General features: G+C 37.4%; 1 pseudogene; it reads left to right on the plus strand.

The window, feature by feature from the left end:
• The first annotated feature begins 3,556 nt into the window (after positions 1-3,556).
• LOC132520501 (actin-related protein 10-like) lies at positions 3,557-4,791 on the plus strand (annotated as a pseudogene).
• Positions 4,792-15,539: the final 10,748 nt, after the last annotated feature.

A 15,539-nucleotide genomic window follows, 5' to 3' on the forward strand; every position in this document is an offset into this window, starting at 1 on the left:
GGAGCGTAGCACATTGCAGTCATGTCAGTTTGTGGTCTTATTTTTCACTCCCCAGCAATGCACATCTTGAGACACTGTGATTAGCATCCCTAATTCCTAAAAATTGACTTGCCTTGTTATAACTAGGGAGCTATCGCCTAAAAATACTTCACCTACTGTTCAGAAGGTGTTCACCTACTGTTCAGCGTATTATTTTAGTGCCCTGGGGATAGGAAAAGTTTTCAACATACCAGTGCATGGATTAGTTTTATTTTAAAGTATTTGAAGTGTTTTCGATACCTTAGCTAAGAATGATCCAAGTTCAGTGGCCTACCAAGAGTCTTTAAAAATGTGCTCTGAGTCCTTACCTGACAACCATGTATAAAAATGCCTGCATTCTGTTAGCATATTTGGACATCAAGACCTACCTCCTCTATATGTCAGAGGAATTAAGGTACCTTCTGCATCAACCAAACACAAAGGGTGATTTCGTTGGGATAAATAGCTTTCTCTTTGAATAGGACTTCTGACTGAATCATCTAATCATGTCTATTGAATAGCATGTGCACTTTTCCTTTTTTCATATCCCTGTCCACTGAACAAATAAAGGCATTTCTCTTTTTATTAATTGGGGTATTCATAATTGCCTGTATAATTTTTGAGAGATACAAATTTTGTGATTCACTTAGAGTCAGGTTAAAGTTACATCTCTGTGAGACTAAAAGAGCATCATCAAATGATGCTTCAAATGATCTCTATTCACCAGCTTCATTAACCATTGACTGACTTAGCCAGTCAGATCAGTTTATATGTTCAGACACAGTCTGAGTCAAACAGCTACTGTGAATAGGTTTGATTTTTTTTTTCAAACCATTGTATTAACTGACTAAACTAACTGGACTTTTCAGTGGTAATCTGGAGACGGTATATTTTCTGTTTCATGTATAATCCTGTGCAAAGACACCGTACATCCAGAGCATATGAAAAATGCATGTACTTTTATTTTTTCATGGTTCTTCACCTGGATAGGAAAGGGTGACATACTGTCCTGTCCCCTCAGTAGCCACAGCATTAATGAGATCTGGTATCAGAGAGTTTCCATCCTCATTCATGATTGTGACTCCCCTTTCCAAGTCTCATTTTTCAGAGGGAGAAACTGAGACAACTATACTAATAAGTCAAAAAACTTAGTCAAATAGCTGTTTTGCTTCTGTGGGTTCCTAAGGTATTCTCTGACCTTGTTAATGACTGCTCACAGAGCAGATGCACGGGTATTCAACCTAATCCCACAGAGTTATTTTGCCAGTTATTGCTTGAATACCAGGCTACTGTCCCCCTGTTGGTACCTACAACTCTTCGTCATTTCGTGTAGAGTTCATCATCTATGTAAAGCTCTTAAATGATACAGTTAAAGAAGTCAGGTGTCTAGGGTTTAGCATTTCCAAGTCATAGGTTATTACTCTTTCTCTATAGACATGTGACTGGTGCATGTTGGTTAGAGAATAGTGATAAACTAGATAAAACCATGTACTTAAAGTGGCAGTTATTGTGATTACATTACTTGGGGTTTGATTGAAGAAGAAACCTCTTAGTAACACCCTGAACTGCTGACAAAAATACAGCAATGAAGTCAAAACACTGGCAGCTCACTGCATAAAAGTAAGTAATAATATACAGCAAGGTTTCTCAGCCTCAGAACTATTGACTTTTTGGAATGGGTCATACTTTGTTGTGATGGGCGGATCTGTGCATTATGGAATGTTCAGCAGCATCCCTGTTCTCTACCCAATAGATGTCAGTAGTTCACCCTCTCCCAATTGTAACAATTAAAAATGTCTCCAGACATTGCCAATTGTCTTGTGGGGGCAAAATTATCTTCACTTGAGAACCATTGGTATAGAGCTTTCCAATATGAAAAGCACTTTGATCTTCTCAATAATTCTGTTAGAGATTTTCTTAATCCTTATTTTACAAAAGAGGAAACTGAGGCTCAGAAAAGTAAAGTTACTTGCCTAAAGTCTCACAAGTAGTATGTGATGGAGATGGAATTCAAGCTCAGACAGGTCTTCTGAAGCCATATTGGGTGTTCTCTTTATTACACAAGTAAAAAAAAGATATTGTATCATTCTGAATTGGACTACATCTACTTTCTTCCTCTGTTTCTTCTTCTGCTGGGCTTCCTGGGCTTTACATTAATAGAATTGAACCAGAATTATTCTCAATGTCCCAAGGGGCACTTAATGTTCAGTCTTTTAGTAGGACATCAGTTTCTCACTTGGTCTTTAGTCCCAGTAGCCCCAGCATTTGATATGTTGACCAGAGTAAATCAGGTTACTGTTGAGAGCTGTACAACTTTTTTTAGAAATCATCTTAGATTTTAGTAAGATGAAGGAACAGTTTTACTTCAGTAAAGTTGTAGATCTAGATTTCTCTTCAACTTAAACTTTCTTAATGCTTCAAGTCCACATTAACGATTCACTCTCAAAGGTTGGTTGATTTAAAAATGGATTTTTTTATGTCAAAATTTCTGGCCAGTCAAGAAGAGAAAAAATTTAAAAATACCCTCAGGTGCAAATAAAGAAATTCCTTTAAGAACCAACTTCATACTGGTCTGTGTTGGCACACTGAGACATATTCCATGACGACTGAGTACCAAGGCTAGTATTCAAATATTTATGCTTCACCAAAATGAAACCTTTCTTACAATACCAGAAATAAAATGCAGCATCTCTTTCTCATCAGACAAAATAATTTAGTCAAGTAAATAAATGGTCAGTAGCCTCTAAGATTTGTTTAAGTTCAAAGGTTCATTCATGATAGAACCTGTATTTAGGCCTACAGTACAGCAAGACAACGCTGTAGTAACAGAATTGTGATCTACTCATCGAACATTTCAATAAAGAGACTGAAGAGACTATTCTGATTTCCTCTGTTAAAAAGGAAGATGGGGCTTCCCTGGTGGCGCAGTGGTTGAGAGTCCGCCTGCCGATGTAGGGGACACGGGTTCGTGCCCCGGTCCGGGAAGATCCCACATGCCGCGGAGCAGCTGGGCCTGTGAGCCATGGCCGCTGAGCCTGCGCGTCCGGGGACTGTGCTCGGCAACGGGAGAGGCCACAACAGTGAGAGGCCCACATACCGCAAAAAAATAAATAAATAAAAAATAAATTAAAAGGAAGATGGACGGTATGAACCTGCCAGTCACACAAAGAAAGCATAGAGCTTCTGCTTTCAGATGCTAGTGGCATTTATAAGGCATATAAGGCATACAGAATAACAGCAGTTTGGTGGTTTCTCAAAATGTTAAACATAGAATTGCTATATGACCCAGCAGTTCCCCTCCTGGATATATATCCAAAAGAACTGAAAACAGCGATTCAAACAAATACTTGTATGCAAAAGTTCATAACAGCATTATTCACAATAGACAAAAGGTGGGAAAAATCCAAGTATCCATCAACAGATGAATGGATAAACAAAACGTGGCATATACAAATAATGGAATATTATTTAGCCGTAAAAAAGGAATGATGGGCCCCCCAAGAGCCGAGGGCTGTTGGCAGCCGAGGTCTGTCAGCGCCTGTCTCCTTACTGGCTTGTTTACTACCATGCCGCTGTACAAGGGCCTGGGGAGTGGCAGAGAGAAAACGGCGGTCATGATAGACCTGGGAGAGGCTTTTACCAAGTGTGGATTTGCTGGAGAAACTGGTCCAAGGTGCATAATTCCTAGTGTGATAAAAAAAAAAAATAGCTGGTATGCCTAAGCCTATCAAAGTTGTACAATATAATATCAATACAGAAGAATTATATTCCTACCTAAAGGAATTCATCCACATACTGTATTTCAGGCATCTATTGAAAGTATTTTGAGGTTCCATCTGTCTTGCTTGCTCCAAGTCATCTAATGGCTCTTCTTAAACTTGGGATAAACTCTGCCATGGTCCTGGATTGTGGATATAGGGAAAGCTTGGTGTTACCTACATATGAAGGAATCCCAGTACTAAATTGTTGGGGAGCACTCCCCCAGGAGGAAAAGCTCTTCACAAGGAGTTGGAAACCCAACTATTGGAACAATGTACTGTTGACACAGGGGCTGCTAAAGAACAGAGCCTTCCCTCTGCGATGGGTTCAATTCAAGAAGGTATCTTGGAGGACATTGAAGTGCACACTTGCTTTGTTAGTGATCTGAAGCGTGGACTAAAAATCCAAGCAGCAAAATTTAATATTGATGGGAATACTGAGCGTCCCTCACCACCCCCAAATGTTGACTACCCATTAGATGGAGAGAAGATTTTACATGTCCTTGGATCAATCAGAGATTCGGTTGTGGAAATCCTTTTTGAGCAAGATAATGAAGAGAAATCAGTTGCCACTTTAATATTGGATTCCCTTATGCAGTGCCCAATAGACACTAGGAAGCAACTAGCAGAGAATTTGGTAGTCATAGGTGGCACGTCTATGTTGCCAGGATTCCTCCACAGACTACTTGCAGAAATAAGGTATTTGGTAGAAAAACCAAAATATAAAAAACACTTAGCACCAAGACATTCTGAATGCATACTCCACCTGCAAAGACTAATTGTGTAGCCTGGTTGGGAGGAGCTATTTTTGGAGCACTGCAAGACATACTTGGGAGCCGTTCACTCTCAAAGGAGTATTATAACCAGACAGGCCATATACCTGATCAGTGTTCTCTTAATAACCCACCTTTGGAAATGATGTTTGATGTCGGGAAGGCTCAACCACCTCTGATGAAGAGAGCATTTTCCACTGAGAAATGACAGTTTGATTAAAGTTCAACTTTGCTTCATTTCAAACATCTCATCAATTACAAGCAAACGGTACAAAGTATATACGATGGTGTTAGAGACAACTTTAGTAGAAGTGAAAGCGTTTCTGTAATTATACTTCACATTAGTATTTAACCATTTTGCCTTTGGTGTAGTGGTAGAATGGTAGCTGATGCTTATTGAAATTAGTTGTATTTATATCAATAAAATATAGAAAAGCAGTTAATTTTAGAAGTTTGTAACATAGTTCATTTTTCAAAAAGAATAAAAACATTGTCCCTCCACAATTCACATAATCTGTCCTGGGCACAGGAGACTTCATTAATTTCATTGTGTTCAACAATTATTGTATTTAAAGAATAATGTAACCATTTCCAGTTATTTCAAATATTAACATGGGTCTGTGTCTTAAAATCCTTTTGTTTTGATGTTTGTGTCCATGTTATAATAATGCTACTTTTGGGCTGAGAATGTTGGGTAGCATAGTTAAGCATTTGGTAAGGAAAATGGGGAAATGTTCACTTTTTAACTTTAAAAGACCTATAATAACAACCAAAAATTAAGAAAATGGGAATAGGAACATACATATCGATAATTACCTTAAATGTAAATGGATTAAATGCTCCCACCAAAAGACACAGACTGGCTGAATGGATACAAAAACAAGACCCATATATATGCTGTCTACAAGAGACCCACTTCAGACCTAGAGGCACATACAGACTGAAAGTGAGGGGATGGAAAAAGATATTCCATGCAAATGGAAACCAAAAGAAAGCTGGAGTAGCAATTCTCATATCAGACAAAATAGACTTTAAAACAAAGACTATTAGAAGAGACAAAGAATGACACTACATAATGATCAAGGGATCTATCCAAGAAGAAGATATAACAATTGTAAATATTTATGCACCCAACATAGGAGCGCCTCAATACATAAGGCAACTACTAACAGCCATAAAAGGGGAAATTGACAGTAACACATTCATAGTATGGGACTTTAACACCCCACTTTCACCAGTGGACAGATAATCCAAAATGAAAATACATAAGGAAACACAAGCTTTAAATGATACATTAAACAAGATGGACTTAATTGATATTTATAGGACATTCCATCCAAAAACAACAGGATACACTTTTTTCTCAAGTGCTCATGGAACATTCCCCAGGATAGATCATATCCTGGGTCACAAATAACCCTTGGTACATTTAAGAAAATTGAAATTGTATCAAGTATCTTTTCCGACCACACACTATGAGACTAGATATCAATTACAGGAAAAGATCTGTAAAAAGTACAAACACGTGGAGACTAAACAATACACTACTTAATAACGAAGTGATCACTGAAGAAATCAAAGAGGAAATGAAAAAATACCTAGAAACAAATGACAATGGAGACACGATGACCCAAAACCTATGGGATGCAGCAAAAGCAGTTTTAAGAGGGAAGTTTATAGCAATACAATCCTACCTTAAGAAACAGGAAGCATCTCGAATAAACATCCTAACCTTGCACCTAAAGCAATTAGAGAAAGAAGAACAAAAAAACCCCAAAGTTAGCAGGAAAGAAATCATAAAGATCAGATCAGAAATAAATGAAAAAGAAATGAAGGAAACGATAGCAAAGATCAATAAAACTAAAAGCTTGTTCCTTGAGAACATAAACAAAATTGATAAACCATTAGCCAGACTCATCAAGAAAAAAAGGGAGAAGACTCAAATCAATAGAATTAGAAATGAAAAAGAAGTAACAACTGACACTGCAGAAATACAAAAGATCATGAGAGATTACTACAAGCAACTCTATGCCAATAAATTGGACAACCTGCAAGAAATGGACAAATTCTTAGAAATGCACAACCTGCCAAGACTGAATCAGGAAGAAACAGAAAATATGAACAGACCAATCACAAGCACTGAAATTAGAAATGTGATTAAAAATCTTCCAACAACAAAAGCTCAGGACCAGATGGCTTCACAGGTGAATTCTATCAAACATTTAGAGAAGAGCTAACACCTATCCTTCTCAAACTCTTCCAAAATATAGCAGAGGGAGGAACACTCCCAAACTCATTCTATGAGGCCACCATCACCCTGATACAAAAACCAGACAAGGATGTCACAAAGAAAGAAAACTACAGGCCAATATCACTGATGAACATAGATGCAAAAATCCTCAACAAAATTCTAGCAAACAGAATCCAATAGCACATTAAACGGATCATACATCATGATCAAGTGGGGTTTATTCCAGGAATGCAAGGATTTTTCAATATACGCAAATCAATCAATGTGATACACCATATTAACATATTGAAGGAGAAAAACCATATGGTCATCTCAATAGATGCAGAGAAAGCTTTCGACAAAATTCAACACCCATTTATGATAAAAACCCTCCAGAAAGTAGGCATAGAGGGAACTTTCCTCAACATAATAAAGGCCATATATGACAAACCCACAGCCAACATCGTCCTCAATGGTGAAAAACTGAAAGCATTTCCACTAAGATCAGGAACAAGACAAGGTTGCCCACTCTCACCATTCTTATTCAACATAGTTTTGGAAGTCTTAGCCACAGCAATCAGAGAAGAAAAGGAAAAAAAAGGAATCCAAATCAGAAAAGAAGAAGTAAAGCTATCACTGTTTGCAGATGACATGATGCTGTACATAGAGAATCCCAAGGATGCTACCAGAAAACTACTAGAGCTAACCAATGAATTTGGTAAAGTAGCAGGATACAAAATTAATGCACAGAAATCTCTGGCATTCCTATACACTAATGACGAAAAATCTGAAAGTGAAATCAAGAAAACACTCCCATTTACCACTGCAACAAAAAGAATAAAATATCTAGGAATAAACCTACCTAAGGAGACAAAAGACCTGTATGCAGAAAATTATAAGACGATGATGAAAGAAATTGAACATGATACAAATAGATGGAGAGATATACCATGTTCTTGGATTGGAAGAATCAACATTGTGAAAATGACTCTACTACCCAAAGCAATCTACAGATTCAATGCAATCCCATCAAACTACCACTGGCATTTTTCACAGAACTAGAACAAAAAATTTCACAATTTGTATGGAAACACAAAAGACCCCGAACAGCCAAAGCAATCTTGAGAACGAAAAACAGAGCAGGAGGAATCAGGCTCTCTGACTTCAGACTCTACTACAAAGCTACAGTAATCAAGACAGTATGGTACTGGCACAAAAACAGAAAGATAGATCAATGGAACAGGATAGAAAGCCCAGAGATAAACCCACGCACATATGATCACCTTATCTTTGATAAAGGAGGCAGGAATGTACAGTGGAGAAAGGACAGCCTCTTCAGTAAGTGGTGTTGGGAAAAGTGGAGAGGTACATGTAAAAGTATGAGATTAGATCACTCCCTAACACCATGCACAAAAATAAGCTCAAAATGGATTAAAGACCTAAATGTAAGGCCAGAAACTATCAAACTCTTAGAGGAAAACATAGGTAGAACAGTCTATGACATAAATCACAGCAAGATCGTTTTTGACCCACCTCCTAGAGAAATGGAAATAAAAACAAAAATAAACAAATGGGACCTAATGAAACTTCAAAGCTTTTGCACAGCAAAGGAAACCATAAACAAGACCGAAAGACAACCCTCAGAATGGGAGAAAATATTTGCAAATGAAGCAACTGACAAAGGATTAATCTCCAAAATTTATAAGCAGCTCATGCAGCTCAATAACAAAAAAACAAACAACCCAATACAAAAATGGGCAGAAATCCTAAATAGACATTTCTCCAAAGAAGATATACAGACTGCCAACAAACACATGAAAGAATGCTCTACATCATTAATCAGTAGAGAAATGCAAATCAAAACTACAATGAGATATCATCTCACACTAGTCAGAATGGCCATCATCAAAAAATCTAGTAACAATAAATGCTGGAGAGGGTGTGGAGAAAAGGGAGCCCTCCTACACTGTTTGTGGGAATGTAAATTGGTACAGCCTCTATAGAGAACAGTATGGAGGTTCCTTAAACAACTAAAAATAGAGATACCATACGACGCAGCAATCCTACTCCTGGGCATATATCCAGAGAAAACCATAATTCAAAATGATACATGCAGCCCAATGTTCATTGCAGCACTGTTTACAATAGCCAGGATATGGAAGCAACCTAGATGCCCATCGACAGAGGAATGGATAAAGAAGATGTGGTACATAAATAGAAAAAAAAGAAAAAAGGAATGATGTTCTGATACATGCTAGAACATGAATGTATCTTAGAAACATGCTTTGTGAAAATAAGCCAGACACCAAAAGGCAAATATTGTTTGATTCCTTGCATATATAGAAGTGTCTGGAATAGGTAAATTCATAGAGACAGAAAGTAGATTAGAGGTTACCAGGGACTAGGGGAGGAAAGAAGGGGGACTTATTTCTTAATGGGTACAAAGTTTATGTTTGGGATGATGAAAAACTTTTGGAACTAGGTAGTAGTGATGGTTGCACAACGTTCTGAATATAATTAATGCCAATGAATTAAACACTTAAACATGGTGAACATGGCAAATTTTATGTATATTTACCACAAAAAAAACTAAAGGAAATATTTTATCTTATGTGATGGATTAAAGGCTGAAATCCCTAGTGCACAAACTGATTTGAAAACCATAAGGAGGGGCTTCCCTGGTGGCGCAGTGGTTGGGAGTCCGCCTGCTGATGCAGGGAACGCGGGTTCATGCCCCGGTTCGGGAAGATCCCACATGCTGCGGAGCGGCTACGCCCATGAGCCATGGCCGCTGAGCCTGCGCGTCTGGAGCCTGTGCTCTGCAACGGGAGAGGCCACAACAGTGAGAGGCCCACGTACCACCAAAAAAAAAAAAAAAAAGAAAAAACCAAAAGGAATAGCTCAATATCTCATCAAAAAATGGACAAAGGAAACAAATAGGCAATTTACAGAAGAAATCTTAATGACCAATAAATATATAAAAATATGGTAATATGATCATACTTGCTTGCAATAAAATAAAGAAAAATAAGATGTAAGTGGGGTGTACAAGTCCCCAAAAATATTGTATTGCTGTCAATTTCTCCTATGAAAAAAAGGAGGTAGTGGGCACTATGAAATCAAAAGATACAGAGTGGATGAGTGGATTAAAAAACAGGGCCCAGCTATATGCTGCCTACAAGAGACTCACTTCAGAAGTAACACATAGAGACTGAAAAATGAAGGGATGGAAAAAGGTACTCTGTGCAAATGGAAACAAAAAGAAAGCTGGTTTAGTCATCTCATATCAGGCAAAATAGACCTTAAAACAAAGATTATAATGAAAAACAAAGAAGGGTGTTACCTAATGATAAAGGAGTCAATCCATCAAGATATAACATTTATAAATATATATGCACCCAACTTAGGAACACCAAAAAATATAAAACAAATATTAAAAGACCTAAAGGGAGAAATTGACAGCAATACAATATTGCTGGGGACTTGTACACCCCACTTACATCAATGGCTAGATCATCCAGACAAAAAATCAATAAGGACACATCAGCCTTAACTGAGAGCACCTTAAATGACATGTTAGACCAAATAAACTTAAGAGATATATACAGAATATTTCATCCAAAAGCGGCAGAATACACATTCTTCTCAAATGTACATGGAACATTCTCTGGGATAGAGCATAAGATAGGCCACAAAAGTCTCAATAAATTTTATTTTATTTTTTAAATATTTATTTGGTTGCACCAGGTCTTAGTTGTGGCAGGCAGGCTCCTTAGTTGTGGCTTGCGGGCTCCTTAGTTGTGGCTCGCCAGCTCCTTAGTTGCGGCATGCAGGCTCCTTAGTCATGGCATGCGAACTCTTAGTTGTTGCATGCATGTGGGATCTAGTTCCCTGACCAGGGATTGAATCCAGGTCCCCTGTATTGGGAGCATGGAATCTTATCCACTGTACCACCAGGGAAGTCCCTCAATAAATTTTAAAAGACTGAAATTCTATCAAGCATCACCTCTAAACCACAATGGTATGAAACTAGATATCAATTACAAAAATAAAACTGGAAAAATCACAAATGTGTGGAGATTAAACAACATGCTACTAAATAAGCAATGTGTCATTAAAGAATCCAAAAAGAAAATTTAAAATACAGGTAGACAAATGAAGACAGAAATAAAATATACCAAAGTTGATGGGATGCAGCAAAAGTGGTTCTAAAAAGGAAGTGTATATCAATACAGGCCTAACTCAAGAAACAAGAAAAATCTCAAACAATCTAACTTCACACCTAGAGGTACTAGAAAAAGAAGAACAAATGAAGTCCAAAATTAGTGGAAGAAAGGAAATGCTAAAGATCAGAGTAGAAAAAATGAAATAGAGACTAAAAAAGGAAGAGAAAAGATCAATGAAACTATGCTGGTTCTTTGAAAAGATAAACCAAAGTGACCAACCTTTAGCGATACTGACCAAAATAAAAAGAGGGCTCAAGTAAACAAAATAAGAAAGGAAAGAGAAGTTACAATTGATACCAAAGAAATATGAAGGATCATGAGACTACTGTGAACAATCTTATGCCAACAAATTGGACAACCTAGAATAAAAATCGGTAAATTTCTTGAAACATACAATCTTCCAAGACTGAATCATAAAAAAAAATAGAAAATCTGAATAGACTGACTACTAGTAAAAAGATTGAATCAGTACTCAAAATCCCTCCAACAACCAAAAGTCCAGGACCAGACGGTTTCACTGCTGAATTCTACCAAACACTCTAAGAAGACTTACTACCTATCCTTCAAAAACTGTTCCAAAAGTTTAAAGAGGAAGGAACACTTCCAAACTTCTTTTATAAGGCCAGTATTATTCTGATACTAAAACCAGACAATGACACCACAAAAAAAGAAAATCACAGGTCAATATCCATAATGAACATAGATACAAAAATCCTCAACAAAAAATTAACTTACCAAATTCAATAATACATTAGGACATATATCGTGATCAAGTGGGATTTATTCCAGGGTAGCAAGTATGGTTCAGTATCCACAAATCAATCAACATGATAAACCACATTAACAAAATAAAGGATAAAAATCATTTGATTATCTCAATAGATGCAGAAAAGCATTTGACAAAATTCAGCATCTGTCTATGATAAAAACTCTTAACAAAGTATATACACAAGGAACATACTTCAGGTAATAAAGGCCATATATGAGAAACCCACAGGTAACATCATGTGAAAAGCTGAAGCCTCTTCCTCTGAGATTAGGCACAAAACAGGATGCCCAGTATTGTTACTTTTATTAAACATTGTATTGGCACAGCAATTAGGAAAAAGAAATATAGTGAAATTGGAAAGAAAGAGGTAAAACTGTCACTATTTGCAAATGACAAGATACTTTATATAGAATACTCTAAAGACTCCACCAAAAAACTGTTAGAACTAATAAACAAATTCAGTAATGTTGCAGGATACAAAATCAATATACAAAAATGTGTTGCATTTTTGTACACTAACAATGAACTATCCAAAAGAAAAATTAAGAAAATCATCCCATTTACAATTGCATCAGAAAGAATAAAATGCCTAGAAATAAATTTAACCAATGATATGAAAGACTTGTACACTGAAAACTATAAGACACTTATGAAATTGAAGAAGAGGTACAGCTTCAAGTGAAGTGAAACTGAGATGAAACAAACAGAAAATTGTGGAGGTTTTGTTGGGAGGAAGGTGGAATCAAGATGGTGGAGTAGGAAGACCCTGAGTTCACCTTCCCCCACAAACACATCAAACTATATAGAGAGCAGTTCTCTCTGAGAATGACAGGAAGACTAGCAGAACAGCTCTACAACCAAGATTATAAAGAAAGAACCACATGGAGTCTGGTAGGAGAGGAGGAGTGATCTAGTCAAGACACACAACCCTGGTGGGTGACCCAGAAAAGGAGGGGGATACCACAGTCTCTGGGATCCTCCCTAGGGGTGAGGGGCTCAAGCCCCATATTGGGTACCTCGGTCATGGAATCCAGCACTGGGAAGATTAGCCCCCTTTGCTGATTCGAAAACCAGTGGAGCTTACCAGAGGGCTATGGGAAATTGAGACTCTGGTCTTCAAAAGCACACACACAGAATTGCTTGCTCCCAGTCCCAGTGCAGAGGCAGCAGATTGAAAACTGCCTAGTGCCCTGGCCAGCTTCCAGGACCACCCCAACATCCCTCCCTCACCTCCTCAGCCTGCACTGGGCTCCTGCTCTTGCACTTTTGCTCCACTCTACTCCCAGCCAGGTGGAGAACACCATGGCATACACTAGGGAGAAGCAAAACTAGCTCAGAACTGTGGCTCCAGCCCCATGGGCCCTGGCCCCGCCCCCAACCAACATAGAGATCACCACCACCCTGGAAAGAAGGTCAACTCCCCGAGGGCTCCTGATATAGCCCCTCAGGCCCCATCCATGCCCCCAACAGGGTAGCAACTATCATCTTGCCTGAGAGAAGCCCTGGCTTGTACCAGGCTCCAGTTCTAGCCTCTCTGACTCCAGCCCTATCCTCCAACAAGGTGATATCCACCAGCATGCCCTGAGAGAAGAATAGAGGGACACAGTGAGAACTTCAGCAAAGAACTAGAAAATATAAAAAAAGAACCAATCAGAGGTGAGAATATAATAGCTGAAATGAAGAATACACTAGAAGGAATTAACAGCAGATTAGGTGACATGGAAGAATGCATAAGCTACCTGTAAGACAGACTAGTGGAAATCACTCAATCAGAACACTAAAAAAGTAATAAGGATAGTTTAAGGGACCTCTGGGACAACATCAAGCATACTAACATTCAAATTATAGGGGTCCCAGAAGGACAAGAGAGAGAGAAAGGGCCAGAAAAATGTATTTGATGAAATTATGACTGAAAACATTCTTAATCTGAAGATGGAAATAGATATCCAGGTACAGGAATCACAGAGAGTCCCAAACAAGATGAACCCAAAGAGACCCATACCAAGACATATCATAACTAAAGTGGCAAAAGTTAAAAATAAAGTGAGAATTCTAAAGGCAGCAAGAGAAAAACAAGGAGTCACATATAAGGGAACCCCCATAAGGCTATCAAGTGATTTTTTTCTGTAGAAATTTTTCAGGTCAGAAGGGAGTGGCAAGATAAATTTAAACTGCTAAAAGGAAAAAACTTACAACCAAGGATACTCTACCCAGCAAGGCTATCATTCAGTTTGAAGGAGAAATGAGAAGCACAGTCTGTTCAGATTTTCTGTTTATTCCTGATTCAGTCTTGGAAGGCTGTGTGTTTCTAGGAATTTATCCATTTCTTCTAAGTTGTCCAATTGTTGCCATATAGCTCTTCATAATATTCTCTTATGGTTGTTTGTATTTCTGTGATATTGATTGTAATGGCTCTTTCATTTTTAATTGTGTTTACTTGGGCCTTCTATTTTTCTTGATGAGTCTGGCTAAAGTTTTATCATTTCAAAAAACCAGCTCTTAGGATTTTCATTGATCTTTTCTATTGTTTTTTTTAAATCTCTATTTTATTTCCACTCTGATATTTATTATTTCCTTCCTTCTGCTGACTTTAGGCTTTGCTCTTTTTCTGATTCCCTTAAATGTAAAGTTAGGTTGTCTATTTGAGATGTTTCTTGAGGTAGATCTGTACCACCATAAATTTCCCTGTTGGAACTGCTTTTGCTATGTCTGAGAGATTTTGGAAAGTTATGTTTCTATTTTCATTTGTCTCAAAGTATTTTCTCATTTCCTCTTTTATTTCTTCATTGATCCATTGGTTTTTAAGTAGCATGTTGTTTGGTCTCCACGGGTTTGTGTTTTTCCATTTTTCTTCCTGTAATTGATTTCTAGTTTCACACTATTGTGGTCAGAAAAGATGCTTGATACAATTCAATCTTCTTAAATTTGTTAAGACTTGTTTTGTGGCCCAGCATGTGATCTATCCTGGATAAGGTTCCATGTGCACGTGAAAATAATGTGTAATCTGCTATTTTTGGATGGAATGTTCTATAGCTATCCTAAGTCCATCTGGTTTAATGTGTCCACTATTTCCTTATCAATTTTCTGTCTTGATCTATCCATTGATTTAAGTGGTGTATTATTATTGTATTACTGTCAATTTCTCCCATTATGTCTGTTAATATTTGCTTTATATGTTTAGGTGCTCCCATATTACATGCATATGTTTCTTGAATGTTATATCCTCCGCTTGGATTGATCCCTTTATCATTATATAAAGTCCTTCTTTGTCTTTTGTTGTAGCCTTTGTTTTAAATTCTATTTTGTCTGATATGAGTACTGCTATCCCCAGCTTTTTTTCTCTTTTCATTTACATGGAATATCTTTTTCCATTCCTTCAGTCTGTGTGTGTCTTTAGCTCTGGGTTGAGTTTCAAGGTAGGCAGCATATAGATGAGTCTTTTTTTTTTATCCATACATCAGCATACTTAATAATGAAAAGCTGAAAGATTTTCCTCTAAGGTCAGGAACAAGGCAAGGATGCGCATCTCACTACTTTTATTCAAGATAGTATTGGAAGTCCTAGCCACAGCAATCAGACAAGAAAAAGAAATAAAAGACATCCAAATTAGAAAGAAAGAAGTAAAACTGTCACTATTTGAAGATAACATGATACTATATATATAGGAAACCCTAAAGACTCTACCAAAAACTACTAGAACTAATAAATGAATTCAGTAAAGTTTCAGGATACAAAATTAATATACAAAAATCTATTGCATTTCTA

Source organism: Lagenorhynchus albirostris, chromosome 5, assembly GCF_949774975.1.
Source record: "Lagenorhynchus albirostris chromosome 5, mLagAlb1.1, whole genome shotgun sequence".
Taxonomy (NCBI): Eukaryota; Metazoa; Chordata; class Mammalia; order Artiodactyla; family Delphinidae; genus Lagenorhynchus; species Lagenorhynchus albirostris.